This window comes from Microcaecilia unicolor, chromosome 4, assembly GCF_901765095.1.
Source record: "Microcaecilia unicolor chromosome 4, aMicUni1.1, whole genome shotgun sequence".
NCBI lineage: Eukaryota > Metazoa > Chordata > Amphibia > Gymnophiona > Siphonopidae > Microcaecilia > Microcaecilia unicolor.
Genome location: NC_044034.1, coordinates 194,468,992 through 194,486,834, shown reverse-complemented (window position 1 = coordinate 194,486,834; position 17,843 = coordinate 194,468,992). Strand labels below are relative to the sequence as shown.

At 43.7% G+C, this 17,843-nt stretch overlaps 1 protein-coding gene across 1 annotated transcript in view; it reads right to left on the bottom strand.

Moving 5' to 3' along the window:
* The window catches only part of GTF2H1 (general transcription factor IIH subunit 1), a 1,055,813-nt gene extending 1,039,171 nt beyond the window's left edge, over positions 1-16,642 (bottom strand). The window contains exon 1 of the mRNA XM_030201095.1: positions 16,590-16,642. The gene's annotated coding sequence lies outside the window, so the exon portion shown is untranslated. The remainder of the gene's footprint in view (positions 1-16,589) is intronic.
* Between the last annotated feature and the right edge of the window lie 1,201 nt (positions 16,643-17,843).

The following is a 17,843-nucleotide window of genomic DNA, read 5'->3' as shown; positions in this document are numbered from 1 at the left end:
AGAGCTAGCGCTGATGTCCTACTTTGTTTGCTGGCAAATAAAGAAGATTTCTCTCTCATTTTGGTGTGTGGTGTTTGACTCCTGAAGTACCACAGATTCTGCTAACAATAGTGGTAATTCCTGCATCAAAGGTAGGCGACAGCAACGGAGGGGGAGGGTTGGCAGCGGTAGTGGGGTCCAGGGCGAAATCTGCGGGGGCCCAGGCCCCTGAGGCCCCACGCAGATACGCCCCTGGCAGAAAGCAAAACAATGTCTTACTTACCCAGCTGGAGATCCTCTTTTTGAAACCGAGACGAGCTCCCCAAATGTCAGCAATCATTGTCTAGGGTTGGTCCCGGGTCCAGTTCACAGAGGCAGTGGGTTCTCAAAGAATATATACTCCACATGGGTTTGGATATATAAAGTATATTATATTTTGCAGATATATATAGGCTTACAGCACTTAGCACAGGTAACTAGTACAGGCTGTCTCTGGGTGTGTGTTTAGAGAGATAGAAAGGATAGGGTGTTTGTTTAGAGGAAGAGAGAAGCCTTGGGGTTGTGCTGCAAGATGTATATATGTGTGCAAGGGGAAAGACAGAGAGAGAAGTAGTGCATGCAGAGCCCTGTGTGCTCTGCTTGCAGGGAGACAGAGAGAGGGGGTGAAATGCCCCGGACAGAGAGCAGTGCCCTGGACAGAGAGAAGGGGGGAGTGCTGCCCCGAGCACCATGTGCTCTGTTTTTATACCTCCAGAACAAAGAGATCATAAAACTTATCTTCTTTCCCAGCCAACTCCAGTGTACTTTTCTTTGAAGTCAGGAGAGGTGAGCAATTTCACAGGTTGTCCTTTTTGAAGTCCCAAGACATGGAGCCTCACTGTCTGGCTTCCTTTGTTCTCAGAGCTCTGGTCAAAATGTATGTTAATCAGGAGCAATTGAGAAACAAAAGGGCTATTAGGCCATTTGGTCCATTTCATCCTCTGATTCCTGAAGGGGAGGGGGGAAGTTCTCAGAGGTCAGAAGCTGGTTTAATATTATGTCAAGCTGGTTTCATATTAATATAAGTATGTCCAGCAATAATTTTGACTTCCAGCAATCCTGACACTAAGTTTCATAAGTAATTACATTTATTGGTTTATGAATAATTTCAGAAAACATAAAACATTTTCTTTTTCTCTTAGAATGACACCAGCCCCCTTCGTCACCACCAAACAAAGAAACCAGATCAGATAAGTATTTCCCTAGAAATAACAGCAACAATCTATGTTCTAAGACATATAGTACTTTAGTAATTATTACTTTTCTTTCTGTTTCTTTAAAGTATGTAAAAATTGATTCTTTGTTCTTTTGTTTTTATCTTGTTTTAGGTTCTTCTTCGGATTTCGTGCAAGGTAAGTAACAACAGTCTATAGTGTTTTGTAGGATATAGAAAAGCTCACTTAAGAGTCTTTTATTCTTTTTCTTGAATAAACACCTTTCCAGCTTTCTTGTTTATCTTCTTTGCTTCACCTTTCTTTTACGTTGGGTACCATTAAAGATTTAGACAAACCCAGAAGTCAGGAAGCCGGACATCCGGAACCAGGAAACCTACTACACTGAGCTAAAAAAACTCAACAAACCTAAAATCTAGCTAGTGTAATTACTTGAGTTTATAACAATGAAGATTTTGGTACGTCCCTAGTCTAGCTTACCCCATTTAAAAAATGTATAATTCTTAAACCCTGCACTATCCCACCCACCTTTAATTATTATACAGGAGAGTGTGTGGATGCTTAGTTCAACTCTCAGAATTCTAGTGGAGGTAAAATTGTTTAGGATTCAAATAGCTTCCAATAAGGTTATTTAATGATTCTATTCGCTCCTTTCATTAGGCAAGCTATGGAGAATTACCTTGTTACCCTTAGAAACCAAATCTATTTTCATAGACTTTAAAGAGCATCACAGTCAGAACTTCTGTCAAAAAAAACTTAAAGTGACAGCTCATTAATTGTATAATTATTCTCAGCTCAACAAACCATCAGTAATTTACTTGAGTTTATTGAGCTACTTGTATAATAAACCTCAGCTTGTAAAACAGCTGCCAGCTCTCACACTCACAGCCAGGAAACCCGTGGGCTGTTCTTAAAACTCAGTAATTTATATTAACCACTCTTTCCACACACTCTAACAATATTTAAAACACTCAAAATCTTTTTCTAAACAAATTTTTCAAATCAACTGTCTTCAGACCACCATCGTAGATCTGTACAGTTCAGTGCTTACCTCCCAACTGACTCTACAGGCAGTTTAGAACTTTCTTAACATCACCCCGAGCTCAAGCTTCTGCCATGAGCTTATGAACACCACAACCCTCCACAACAAAGCAAAATAACCCTTTTTACAATTGCTAAATAGAATAGAAAGGAACTACAATGATACACGAAAGGATATAAAAGCATGGAAAGTGGAAAGAAAAAAATATTGAATATAATTGCTCTCAATACCAATTTATGAGGCACTCCACCACTCACACATGCCCTTACAGAATAGTGCTTTGCTGCCACTTAAATGTGTAAGTGGACACTTATCTTATCTGTGCATATGGGCACCCAATTATAGAATTGCCCTTCACATGTATGATCGATTATGCATATGAAATTACATAATTTTGTGCATATATATGCAGGGAGGTACATTTTTTTTCAATTTGTAAAGTTTATTTAAACATACCTCAAACAACAGTACAAACCTGAGCCAAGCTCAGCAATAACAATCCAACATTCTCTGAACCCACCTTTGGGAACTGTACATAGAAACGTAAATGTAAAACCAAGTTTTTTGTTTTTCCCCCACCCTCCCTCTCCCCCCTAAGTCCCGCTCCTCTTCCCCCTCTTCCCTATCTTTCCTTTTTCCCCCCTCCCCCTATCCCATCTATTCATGCCTAGTTATCCGTTCTAAACATTTCCATTCCTCTGCCTCAAAATTGTACTTCCCCCACCTTTTATCCGTTAATTCCTCTAGCATTGATATTCCTCTAATTCTCCCAGTCCAGTTCTTCACCGTGGGCCCCCCCATCTGCTTCCAAAATCCCGCAATCGTAGTTTTTGCTGCCGCCAGGCCTATCCTCTTGAGCCTTCGCTCCCATTTCTCTCCCCTTTGATTACCCCAGCCTAGTAAGCACCATTTAGGGTCACATAAGTACATAAGTAATGCCATACTGGGAAAAGACCAAGGGTCCATCGAGCCCAGCATCTTGTCCACGACAGCGGCCAATCCAGGCCAAGGGCACCTGGCAAGCTTCCCAAACGTACAAACATTCTATACATGTTATTCCTGGAATTTTGGATTTTTCCAAGTCTGTTTAGTAGCGATTTATGGACTTGTCCTTTAGGAAACCGTCCAACCCCCTTTTTTTTTTTTTTTTTTCAAGAAGATTATATAAATTTTATGTTTAAACTTTTTTATTATCAAAAGGCACAATACAATGCAACTTGGAGGCTTCATACAACAAAGTTCAGTTTTCCAATCAGCATTGCAATAACATTATATCTGCTTCATTCACTGATTCCCATTTTTCTGTTCCCCCCTCCCCCTCAACCCCCTCCCCTTCTTATATCATTATTGTCCACAATTGTTAAAAGAAAGTCATAACACATTAACAATATAACACAACTTTTGCTTTGGCAAATATACAATTGTTAATCTACCATTGTTATACCGTGATGTAAAGTGATCCGCTTATCACACTAATGTAATTCAAAACCTCTTATTCCTCTATCCCCTTCCCTACACCCTCCTCCCACTCTTCCCTATTAACCCCCCCCCCACCCCCCTTGACTAACTCAAATTAATATATCCCAATATTGTAGTGATGTGTGGTTCTTTTATAAAGTATTAATGACCAAACTTCGGCCTCTCTGTGTCATTTTTTCCAGGTAGCTACCCCATATTTTAAGAAACCTTATTTTCCTTTTGTATTGTCCTTTAACTTCTTTCGCCTCCCACACTAACAACTGATGCACCCTGTTACGCCAATGCCAGTAAGGTGGTGAGCTGGCTACAGTCCAATATTGCATAATACATTTTTTCGCCACCAGACATAACTTTCGATATAATAATGTTTTGTCAGCATTGAGTCTTAAAGGTTCATCCTTCAAATCTAATATCAACTGTCGTGGATTCATGGCTATTCTACTACCCAAAACATGTGACAGGTAAGTAACTATTTGTCTCCAATATCTCTGTAGTACTACACACCCCCATATCGCATGGTATAAAGTATTGTCATGTCTATTACATTTCAAACAGAGCGCTGTCTCTATACCCCCTGATTTATATAGTTGTACCTGCGTAAAATAAGCTCTGTAAATTATTCGATACGCGCATTCCCTGTAATCTGCGCCCCCAATTATTCTTGGTATATTTTTTATCTGCGCAATAATATCCCATGATTCCAAATTACAACTCATATCTTTTTCCCATCTCTGTCTAATCGTGGCTATCTCCTTCAATGGAGCCAGCTCCCACAACTTCCGATGTATCTGGGATATAGATGGGGCGTTGTCAGATATCTCATCAAAGAATTTTTTGATTTTGTTGCCCAGTTTACACTGCAATGCTGTTTTATCTAATGTTTGTATATAATGTTTAAGTTGACAATGCGCGTATACATCACCCCAGATCTGCTCCCTCTGAGCCAATAGTTGTGACAGTGGCAGTATGTCCCCTCTCTCTCCCAGTACATCAGCTATACAAGTAACACCTGCCTGTGCCCACCTATCAAATGTTTTATTTTCCAGCCCGGGAACGAAAGACGGATTCCCCCTAATGTTTAAATACTCAGTTACTCTTGAATCTCCCCCCAATAGTTCCCCTAAGAATCTCCACGCTGCTCTAAGTGATAATATCAGAACATTTTGTCTAAGTCTATACGGTATCTCCTTTTTCTGTAAATGTGCTAATGTTATCCCATGATATGGACTATATAACGCTTCCTCCATCTCTAGAGGTGTGTGCTCCTGGGTTTGGTATAGCCAATCTCGTGTTTGGCGCAGAAGGCATGCCATATTATAAAACTTTATATTAGGTATTCCCAGGCCCCCTTGCCTCCATCCCCCCAACATATGTTTCAACTGCATCTTAGCCCGTTTTTTTGCCCAGCAGAATCTAGATATCAATCGATATAAGCGCTTGATATCTTTTTGCAATAACACTATGGGCAGTACCTGTAATGTGTATAGCCATCTTGGCAATATCACCATTTTGATAAGACTAATCCTCCCCATCAAAGATAGTGTTAAACTGCCCCATGAATCCAACTGTTGAGTTGTCTGTTCCAACATGTTTGTAACATTTAAAGTATAAAGCTCCTTCAATTTAGCCGGTAGTTGAATCCCTAAATATGTAAAAGACTTGCACGTACGTTTCAAAGGAAATCCTTCCGGCCAATAGGCCCGAATGTCTAAGTTTATCCCAAGAGCTTCAGATTTGTCTATGTTTAATTTAAAGCCCGAGTAATCTCCATATTCTTGAATTAACTCTAGTAGATTGTACAGGGTCTCCTTCGGTTTTGTAATAACCATCATTAGGTCATCCGCAAACGCGGCAAGCTTAAATTCCTGATTTTTAAGTTGTACCCCAGGAATCGCCGCACAATCATATATGTCTCTAATTAAGGGGTCCAACTGCAGTGCAAAAAGTAAAGGTGAGAGCGGACACCCCTGTCTAGTACCTCTACTAATCTGGATCTCCTCCGATATATTCCCATTCACCATCACCTGTGCTCTAGGTTGGTGATACAATGCCCTGATCGCCTGTACAAATCCACCCTGAAATCCATATCTTTCCAGCACAGAGTACAGGAAGGGCCACTCCACTCTATCAAATGCTTTCTCAGCATCGAAGCTTATCATTAATGCTTGTGCCTGGGAGTGGCCCAAACCTTCTAATGCTGCCAGTATACTCCTCAAATTTTTGGAAACTGATCTACCTTGTACAAACCCCACCTGAGCTGTGTGGATAAGATGAGGAAGCACTCGCCCCAGTCTATTTGCTAGAATTTTTGCAAATAATTTTGCTTCCTGGTTAATTAATGAAATAGGTCTATAGGAGGTTACCAGTTTTTCATCTCTTTTAGGCTTAGGAAACACAACTATCCTAGCCAAATTTAATTGGTCTGGCATCCTACCATTCTCCATCCATTCATTAAACACCTTGACCAGTGTTGGGACCACCGAGTCACCCATCAATTTATAAAATTCTGCTTTATACCCATCCGGGCCCGGGGCCTTACCCATTTTACTTTGCGTTATTACCCATGTCACCTCATCAGCATTAATTTTTGCATTTAATCGAGTACTATCCCCATCTTGTAATTTAGGGGTCTGAACCCCATCTAAAAATAGCTCTCCCGGAAGTCCTTCTTGTTCCGACGCCTTATAAAGGCTTTGGTAATATGTCTGGAACGCTGATCTAATCTCTTTATTAGTGTGGAGATATTTCCCCTCTTTATTTTTAATAGCTGTTACATTTTTAGATGAATATTTAGATGCTATAAGTCTAGCTAGAAATTTGCCTCCTTTATTTCCATGCTTATATAGCTGAAAGCGATAATAGGCTTGAGATTTCACTTCTCTATCATGTATCAGGGAGTTCAAAGTTGTTTGTAGTTCTATCACCTCTTGTCTAATCTGACTACATGGGGTTAGACCATATTGTCTATTCAACTTAATTAGTCTCTTCTCTAGCCGCACAATTTCCCTATCACGGGCACGTTTATATTGTGACACATAACTTATTATCTCCCCTCTTAATACTGCTTTCGCGGCTTCCCAAAAGCTGGTGGAACTGTCTACCGTACCCTCATTAAAGTGCTTATATTCAGTCCATTTAGCCCGTAAATATTCCCCAAATCGTGGGTCTTTAAACAAGTAGCTTGGAAATGTCCAACTATTTAATTTCTCTTCCTCCCCTCCTCCTTTCCAGCACATTCTAATCACTGAATGATCCGATATAACACAAGGTTCTATATGTGCCTCAGTAATATCTGTTAATAAAGTGTGGGAAGCTAGCAAACGTCCAACCCCTTTTTAAACTCTGCTAAGCTAACCGCCTTCACCACATTTTCCGGCAATGAATTCCAGAGTTTAATTACACGTTGGGTGAAGAAAAGTTTTATCCGATTTGTTTTAAATTTACTATACTGTAGTTTAATCGCATGCCCCCTAGTCCTAGTATTTTTGGAAAGCATGAACAGACGCTTCACATCCACCTGTTCTACTCCACTCATTATTTTATATACCTCTATCATGTCTCCCCTCAGCCGTCTCTTCTCCAAGCTGAATAGCCCTAGCCTCCTTAATCTTTCTTCATAGGGAAGTCATCCCATCCCGTTATCATTTTAGTCACCCTTCGCTGCACCTTTTCCAATTCTACTATATCTTTCTTGAGATGCGGCGACCAGAATTGAACACAATACTCAAGGTGCGGTCGCACCATCGAGTGATACAACGGCATTATAACATCCTCACACCTGTTTTCCATACCTTTCCTAATAATACCCAACATTCTATTCGCTTTCCTAGCCGCAGCAGCACACTGAGCAGAAGGTTTCAGTGTATTATCGACGATGACACCCAGATACCTTTCTTGGTCCGTAACTCCTAACGTGGAACCTTGTATGACGTAGCTATAATTCGGGTTCTTTTTTCCCACATGCATCACCTTGCACTTGCTTACATTAAACGTCATCTGCCATTTAGTCGCCCAGTCTCCCAGTCTCGTAAGGTCCTCTTGTAATTTTTCACAATCCTGTCGCGATTTAACAACTTTGAATAACTTTGTGTCATTAGCAAATTTAATTACCTCGCTAGTTACTCCCATCTCTAAATCATTTATAAATATATTAAAAAGCAGCGGTCCTAGCACAGACCCCTGAGGAACCCCACTAACTACCCTTCTCCATTCTGAATACTGCCCATTTAAGCCCACTCTCTGTTTCCTATCCTTCAACCAGTTTTTAATCCACAATAGGACATTTCCTCCTATCCCATGACCCTCCAATTTCCTCTATAGCCTTTCATGAGGTACCTTGTCAAACGCCTTTTGAAAATCCAGATACACAATATCAACCGGCTCCCCTTTGTCCACATGTTTGTTTACTCCTTCAAAGAATTGAAGTAAATTGGTCAGGCAAGATTTCCCCACACAAAAGCCGTGCTGACTCGGTCTCAGTAATCCATGTCCTCGGATGTGCTCTGTAATTTTGTTTTTAATAATAGCCTCTACCATTTTCCCCGGCACCGACGTCAGACTCACCGGTCTATAATTTCCCGGATCTCCCCTGGAGCCTTTTAAAAAAATGGGCGTTACATTGGCCACCCTCCAATCTTCCGGTACCACGCTCGATTTTAAGGATAAGTTGCATATCACTAGCAGTAGCTCCGCAAGCTCATTTTTCAGTTCTATCAGTACTCTAGGATGAATACCATCCGGTCCAGGAGATTTGCTACTCTTCAGTTTGCCGAACTGCGCCAAACATGGGAATGGATACTTCAATACCTCAGTCAGTAACCCCGTTATTCCCTTCCAAAAGTCCCGGATTGGTGTACATTCCTACCACACATGGTAGAAGGTGCCCTTTTCCTCCCCACATCTCCAACAGATATCTGAGGAGCCAGGAAACATTGCTTTCACTCTCTCGGGCGTGTAGTACCATCTGCTTAGTATTTTGTAGGCATTCTCTTTGATTAAAACACATATTGATGCTTTTTTGACTTCTCTACATACCCGACCCCAATCAGAATCAGTCAGATCCTCCCTCAAATCCCTTTCCCAGGCCTTCATGTACGCATGCTTAACAAAATTTGTCCCTCTAATATGATCATAAAGCCTGGAAATCCCCTTTCCCCATAAATCTATCTTCCCCCATATATTCTCCAACCCTTCCTTTTCTACTAGTTTATCCCTGATCCACCGCACCGAATTTATGTAGTGTGTGACTTGTGTATAAGCATATATGTCAGAGGAGGGCAGCTCATAGGCCTCCTGTAGTTCTGCAAAAGGCTTGATACCCCCCTCTGTAATACAGTCTCTAAAGCGGATCAGTCCTTTTTGGAACCACACATCAAAAACCCCACCTTGTGACCCTGCTGGGAATCCAGGTTCCTGAGTAATCCATGCGTATGTGGATTTGTTCCTTGACCCTCTCATCTTATATTTAAGAGTGCCCCACAATCCTAATAGGTGTGAAACAAATGGATTTAATGATAATCGCATGAACAAATTATTTGGGATTGAGGCCCATAGTAGCCCCTCTAAGTGCCCCTCCTGGAAGAAGATCTGTTCCAGTCGAGCTATAGGAGATATATCTACCTTACTCCATACTGCAATTTGTTTGAGTTGGGAGGCCCAGTAATACCATACTATATTTGGCATTCCCCTCCCCCTTTGTTCGGGAGTTCCCCACAATATCTTTTGAGCTAATCTTGCTGGTATCCCCCCCCCCCCCATACAAATGCTCCCAGATCCGATTGTAGCCGTACTAATTCCCTTTTAGGTACCGGAATGGGTAACGTTTGAAATAGGAATAATAGCCTGGGTAAGATATTCATTTTCTCAGCGGCTATACGGCCCCACCAGGAGAGCCACCCCTTCTTCCATCTGTTTAGATCTCCTCTAATTTCCCTCAATAGAGGTAGGTAATTTAATTGAAATAATTTATCAAGGTTCCAGGGAATCCAGATTCCTAAATATTTAAAACTATCTTCCGTGATTTTAAATTTAAAGGCCGTCATTATCCTTTCTCGCTCCTGGTCCATTATAGTAACCCCCATTACTTTGGATTTGTCATAATTCACCTTAAACCCCGATACCAACCCATAAGATTTCAATTCCTTAATTACTATGGGCAAATTCGACATGGGAGCGGAAATATAAAATAGAATGTCATCCGCAAAAAGTGCTATCTTGTGCTCTCGCCCTCCCATCTGGACCCCCCGTATATCTTTAAATGAACGTATCCGCTGGGCCAATGGTTTTATAACTAGAGCAAATAATAGCAGGGATAGCGGGCACCCCTGGTGTGTACCCCTTTGTATGCAAAATTGCTCTGAATACCCCCCATTAACCTTTATTCTGGCTACCGGATTTGTATATAGCCTCTTCATCCATTCTATAAAACTTCTTCCCATCCCCATTTGTAACATAACCTCCCACAGGAAACCCCACTCCACCCTATCGAAGGCCTTCTCTGCGTCAATTGTAAGCAGTGTCAGAGAATCCCCCCTTCTTTGAGCCCCCCACATAATATTCAGAGTACGGCCGATATTGTCCGCTACTTGCCTGTGCGCTACAAATCCAGCCTGGTCCTCATGGACCAAGAACGGCAATATTTTACTTAAGCGGTTAGCTATTACTTTAGCTAAGATTTTTACATCGATATTTAACAGGGATATCGGCCTGTAGGATCCGCATAATGCTGGATCCCGCCCTGGTTTTAAAAGGACTGATGTCCCTGCCGCTCGCATACTAGGAGGCATGTCCTCCCCCCAAAAACAAGCATTGCCGACCCTGACCAGTACGGGTGCTAATTCCTGACTGAAAACTTTGTAATACTTTCCCGTGAACCCGTCCAATCCTGGGGCTTTCCCTCCTTTTAAGCCTTGAATGACGCCTAACACTTCCGATAATGTGATCGGAGCTTCTAGTTCAACCCTTTGATTATCTGTTACTTTGCTCAGACCAAGGTCCCGTAGGTATTCCCGCACCGCCTCCCGAGAGGCCTCATCTTCTTTAGAATATAGCTTGGTATAGTATTGCACAAACTCTCCTCTAATATCTGTATCCTGGTGTACTATAGGTCCACCCCCTGTTTTGGTTTTGTTATCGTATTTTGTGTTTGTCTGTGACGGAGTTTCCTAGCCAACATATTTCCCGCTTTATTACTATGTGCAAAAAATTTCTGCTGTAATAACTTTCTTTGGTATTCCATCTTCCCCACCTGCAGCTTTTGCAATTCAGTTCTACATGCTAACAATTCCTGAAGTACACGTGAATTCCCCTTCCTTTTGATGGAGCATTTCAAATTTTGCCAGCTTTTGTCTAAGCAACCCTTCCTGGGTCTCCCTCTCTCGTTTTTGCTGCGCTCCTTTTTTAATAAGATGACTCCTAACCACTGTTTTAAGGGCATCCCACAAACTTCCATCGGATACCTCACCATTATCATTGAATGTCATGTACTCTTTAATGACATGTCTTAGCTCCTGGCAGTCTTGCTCCTTATCTAATAAGGATTCATTTAATCGCCAAACCATCTTCCCTCTTACCTTGCCCAGCCCCCCCATCCTTACCCAAACTGGGGCATGGTCTGATGCATGTATACTTTCTATTTCTGACCCCTTTATTGCCCCCCACAGAGATCGACTACACCAGACCGCATCTATTCTAGCATAGGTCTGTTGAGCATGTGAGTAATGAGAGAATGTCTTTTGACTTGGATGTTGTAGCCTCCAAATATCCAACATATCTAAATATCGCATCAGTCTAAGGAATTTCCCCCTCGTGTACTTCACCCCATGTTCTTTTCCTTTAGAATGGTCCAACCCCGCTACCGGGAAGTTAAAATCAACCCCTAGGACTATCTGCCCTTGAGCAAAAGACACCAGGTCTGGTCTGATCCTGTCGAAAAATGCCCCCTGTCCTTCGTTTGGTGCATATATGTTAATGAATGTGATAGGTTGATTCTTTATCTTTCCTTTAAGTGCTATACATCTTCCGTCCCTCCTTATGTATTCGTGTTCTTTAGTGAATTGTAGGTTTTCAACGTAAATGATCAGCCCCCAGTCTTACCCCCCTTAGGGTTTGCACATGGGTACCCTTCGCCTAGTCCCCTGTGCCGAATCAATGCTTCATCTCGTTTCTGGATGTGGGTTTCTTGCAGCATAACTACAACCCAGTTTAATCTACGTAATTCTCTGAATATAATGCTTCTCTTCCACGGATTGTTTAGGCCATTCACATTCCGCGACCCTACCCTCAAATCCCCCCTCCCCCCTTCCCTCCCCCTCCATCCCCTCCCGTCCTCCTCAACTGGCTTTCCACCCTTCTCGCCAGTTTTTTTAATTCATTCAGCGAGGGACGCAGGCAGCGCCTCGTGTCTGCCCTGCTGTGTGCTTTGAAAAAAGAAAATCGCTTCGCTGGCGTCGGGCCGGCCTTCTCTCGCTATGTCCCGCCCACTTTTGAGGTAACTTCCTATTTCCTCGAGGGCGGGACATAGCGAGAGAAGGCCGGCCCGACGCCAGCGAAGTGATTTTCTTTTTTCAAAGCACACAGCAGGGCAGACACGAGGCGCTGCCTGCGTCCCTCGCTGAATGAATTAAAAAAAAAACGCAGGGTGGTGGCAGAAGAGGGCTCTGTCGCTCTCCACGGAGGGGGGGGGGGGCTCAGATGGGAGAAGGGAATTGGGGAGGGGTGGGGGGAGCTGAGAGGGGTTCTCAGAAGGGAGAAGGGAACTGGGGAGGGGTGGGGGAGCTCAGAGGGGTTCACAGAGGGGAGAAGGGAATTGGAGAGGGGTGGGGGAGCTTAGAGGGGTTCGCAGAGGGGAGAAGGGAATTGGAGAGGGGTGGGGGAGCTCAGAGGGGTTCGCAAAGGGGAGAAGGGAATTTGGGGAGGGGTGGGGGAACTTAGAGGGGTTCGCAGAGGGGAGAAGGGAATTTGGGGAGGGGTGGGGAACTCAGAGGGGTTCGCAGAGGGGAGAAGGGAATTTGGGGAGGGGTGGGGGAGCTCAGAGGGGTTCGCAGAGGGGAGAAGGGAATTGGGGAGGGGTGGAGCTCAGAGGGGTTCGCAGAGGAGAGAAGGGAATTGGGGAGGGGTGGTGGAACTCAGAGGGGTTCGCAGAGGGGAGAAGGGAATTTGGGGAGGGGTGGGGGAGCTCAGAGGGGTTTGCAGAGGGGAGAAGGGAACTGGGGAGGGGTGGGGGAGCTCAGAGGGGTTCTCGGAGGGGAGAAGGGGAGGGGGAGGGGAGCTGAGAGGGGAGAAGGGGATTGTGGAGGGGTGGGGGTGCTCAGAGGGGAGAAGGGGTCTGAAGCTGGAACTGGGGTCTGACAAGGGGGCAGGAGGGAGAATGGGTCCATGCCTGGGGCAGGTGGGAGAATGGGTCTGGGGCTGAAAAGGGGGGATGCAAAGCATGTGGTGGATGAAGGGGGCTGGAACTGGGGGCTGAAAAGGAGGGTATTTGGGATAAGGGGGCTAGTGCTGGAACTGTGGGCTGAAACAGGGCAGGGGTTGAAACTGGGGGCTTTAAAGGGGACCGGGAGAACTGGCTGGGGCTGAAGCTCAGGACTGGTGAGAAAAAAGGGCTGGGGTTGAAACTAGGGGCTGAAAAGGGGACAGGGAGAAGTGGCTGGGGTCTGAAGCTCAGGACTGATGGGAGAAAAGGGCTGGGGACTGGTGGGATAGTGGGGCTGAAAAGGGGGGCAGGTGGGAGATGTGGGCTGGGGCTGGAACTAGGGGCAGGTGGAACTGGGGGCTGAAAAGGGGGGGGCAGAGAGAGGGGACAACAGACCCTGGATGGAAGTGGGGAGCGTGAGGGAGGGCAGACCCTGGATGGATGAGAGAGGGAGGGCAGACGGATTGAAGGGGCAGAGAGAAAGGGCGGATGGTGGGTGGAAGGGGGAGAGAGAAAGAGGGCAGACTGGGGCAAATGGTGGATGGAAGGGAGAGAGAGGGCAGACAGTGGATGGAAGGGGCAGAGAGAGAGAGGGCAGACAGTGGATGGAAGGGACATTAGAGAGGGCAGACACTGGATGGCAGAGAGAGAGCAAAGACAGATCCTGGATGGAAGGAAGACAGTGAAAAGAAGATGAGAAAAGCAGAAACCAGAGACAACAAACTGTAAATATATATTTTTATTATTTTGCTTTAGGATATAGTATTGTAGCTTGTTGTTTATAAATAGAACATGTAAATAAGGTAATCTTTTTATTGGACTAATTTTAATACATTTTGACTTAACTTTCAGAGAACAAAACCCCCTTCCTCAGGTCAGGATAAGATACTGTAACAGCACTATACTGTACTGACCTGAGGAAGGAGATTTTGGCCTCTGGAAGCTAAATGTATTAGTCCAGTAAAATGGTATTATTTTATTTTCTGTATTTGTTTTATTTCTGTTTGTTAATTTGTAAAGTGGTGATTGGTATTTGTTAGTTTTTTCAAATTTACATCTGCTGTCTTTATATTTAGCACAGTACTAGGGGACATTTTCTGTTTCTGTGGTGTTGCATTGTATGCAGAGTCTGGCATTGGGGGTTCAGTTTAATTTTTGTCTAAATAGAAAGTTTATGATTACTTATTCTATAGTGGATTAGGGTGTATCTGTGTTTGTAAAAAAGACATGGCTTTCGGTTGGCATTGACTGTGCAGGATCGACGATCTGTACTAATCTGTCTGTTTTCGTTTTACAATAGGTGAATTGATGTTCTAGTGCTCACTGTAGTGTTTAAGATGCTTTCCTTTTCCTTGTGTGACTCGTAGAAATTACTGCTTATGGTATGGTAGAATTGCTCTATAGGTCCTGAGTGTTTTGTATTCTCGGTCTGCCTAGTACTGGATTTGGGGGGGGGGGGGGGGTGTTTAAAAAATGACCGGCCCCGGGTGTCAACTACCCTAGGTACGCCACTACATCTGATAATCTCTGTTTTCTCTGTTTCCGCACCACTCACAGTCAGTTCCTCGGGGTCGAGTTCAGACTCTAAATCTTCCGCCGCCATTTTGCCGCCTCGTTTTCCCCGCTCCGTCTTTCTCTGCAGTGTATTTATACTTATCAAGCCGCTTTCTGGCTGCCATGATGTTCAGCTACCGATTCTTGCTATTTTGAAGGCGCTACGCTCCATTTTTAGGGAGGATGCTCGAGTTTCAGCCTCATCGAGTGCGGAGCTTTGCCATTAAACGTCCATCTCCGTGGGCTGATGTCACTTTCCCCCGGGAGGTACATTTTTATCCAACTAAGCTCTTGCATCATCAGGTTGGCAAATATGGAATGATGCTGAGTGAAGCAGTGTAAAGCAGTAGATACAAATGTACATAATTTATCCTTTAATGGTACTTAGCAGTACTTAGTTTAATTGCATTCTTTCATATAGTTCTAATGTGCTGGTGTCAGGAGTTGTTCACAATAGTTATTACCAATGTTCACAACAGATCCATTTACTGGGTCCAATGGGTAGTGTTGAGTAGCTATCCTGACGTGACACATGGAAGTAATTGCAATGTTAATATACTTGAATTTTACTGTCTTTTTATTTTCTTTTGGAAACTGTAACTTTATTATTATGATTGGTGAAAATATTAATCTTGATGTAAGCGAAGAAAGATTTGTCAGAAGAATGTTAATAATTAATTGACATCTATAAATGTTTGCTGCAGTATTTAGAAATGTATCTTAAATTGTACTCAGTGTTCTGAATAATTTATATCCGAAGGAAAGCAGAGTATTGGATTTTAGATATGACAGAAGGGGATAGCTTTGGAGTAGGAGTTTTTATAAGAATATTGAAGTAAATGAAGATGGACACTTAGATGAGTCCAAACCATTGCGCCTTCCAGGAGAAGACTGTCTTTACTGTGGATAAGTATTTTTTAGTACTAGTTGAACTTTATCAGGTTTGATGAGCACTCTGTGCTCACACCAAGTTGTTGTATTTTTCATGAATTCTGTAACCTTCAAAAGACTTAGCAGTTTTATGCAGGTTCATGTTGTCCCATGATTTTTAACATATGTATCTATATGCCTTCACAACACCTGATAATAAAATTTACCCTTTGTGGTGTTCTATACCAGTGATTCCCAGGCTGGGTTCCAAGCAGTGGTGTGCTGGTAAATTTTTAACAACAGGCTCTCTCCCCAGTCCACCTCGGCGCCCCCCCCCCCCATCCACCACTGCGCCCCCCCGTCCACCTCGGCGCCCCCCCAAAATTGCAGAGCTGGCTATAGCCGGGGGGGGGGGGGGGGGGGGGGGGGCAATGCATTACTCTCTCCACAGGAAAAAAATTTAAATGATCCCAGGTTCCAATCTAATTCACGTTTAATGTGGGATAAAATGCCATAAATAAGTAAATAAATATAAACTTTTAATGTTGAGCACCTGATTCTCAAACTGAACATATTCCAAACACTATAATGAAAATAAAATGATTTTTTTTCTACCTTTGTTGTCTGGTGACTGTATTTCTGATCATGCTGGCCCAGTATCCGATTCTGTTGCTATCTGTCCTCTTAACTCCATTTCCAGGGCTTCCTTTCCATTTATTTCTTTCCTCCTTTCTTCTTCATTTCTGGTCCTCAGCTTCTGCCTATTTTCTTCATCCATGTGCAGTTTTTCTCCTCTCTTCCTTTTCCCTCATCTCATCTCCTTCCTCACTCTTCTCTCCCCTCCATCCATGTCAGCATTTCTTCTCTCTCCCCTCCTCTCCCCTACCCTGCATGCACCCATACCCAGCGACCCTCCTCTGCCATGCCCTGCATGCACCCAGATGTCCAGCAATAACCCTTCTCTCCCCTGCATGCACCCATGGGACGGTGTAAAAGCCAGATCTGCGGGATCCTCGGGATCTTCCCGGATTCGATCACAAACCTTTTCAAACTTAATTTTTTTTTCGCCAGTCGTTTACATACGGACATTTTACATGTATTACACGAATTTTTTTTCTTTTCTCTGTTCCTTCTATTTAGCGCTACACATTATTGATTATTCTCCCTTGACCCTCCCATTTGCGCATAATCTCGTCCACCTTAAAAGGGGCGAGCCCCCGTACTGCCGTAAATTTCATTGGTTCCTCTCCAGAAGACAACGTCACGTCACAGGGGGCGTGGCCAGGGGCATAAATTTCATTGCTTCCTCTCCAGAGGACAACGCACGTCACAGGGGGTGTGGCCAGGGGCGTGACTTACCCACATATTCCATCGTCTTTATAAACCTCAGACTTCTCAAGGCATATTACAATCAGTTAACATGAAGTTAACATGAACCGATCAGGAAAAAGAATATTCTCACTGAAATCTGCCATCTGTATGGTATAGAACACTGAATAAAACTGAGCAGAAACTACAGAATTTATAATTGATGTTTCTACTAGCTACAATAATTTTTGAAGTTTTTGTGATATTCAATTTTGTCTTTTCTCATCCACCTTGTAAGGCATTTAAAAGTTACAGCGAGCTTTTAAACAGAAATATGTTGTACACTGCATATTATAAACAGCAGCGGAAGCGGAGCGGCCATCAAAACACAGATGTTTTTAAGGTCGTACATGGATCCGGAAGAACCCGGGGATCCCGCAGATCTGGCTTTTACACCGTCCCGTCACCCCCCGGGACAGTGTAAAAACCGGATACAGCGGGATCCGTCCATCTGAACCCAAATACACCCAGATCCTGGTCTTTTTCGCCCTCCTGCGCGAAATAAACAAGGATCCTGGTGCTTGTGGCCCCTGACATTGCAAACAGACCAGGATCCTGCAGTATGCGGGCTTTCCAATCAAAAATACACCAGGATCTAGAGGTATGCTGTCCATCTGAACCCAAATACACCAGATCCTGGTCTTTTTCGCCCTCCTGTGCGAAATAAACAAGGATCCTGGTGCTTGTGGCCCCTGACATTGCAAACAGACCAGGATCCTGCAGTATGCGGGCTTTCCAATCAAAAATACACCAGGATCTAGAGGTATGCTGTCCATCTGAACCCAAATACACCCAGATCCTGGTCTTTTTCGCCCTCCTGTGCGAAATAAACAAGGATCCTGGTGCTTGTGGCCCCTGACATTGCAAACAGACCAGGATCCTGCAGTATGCGGCCCTGCAGATCAAAAATACACCAGGATCTAGAGGT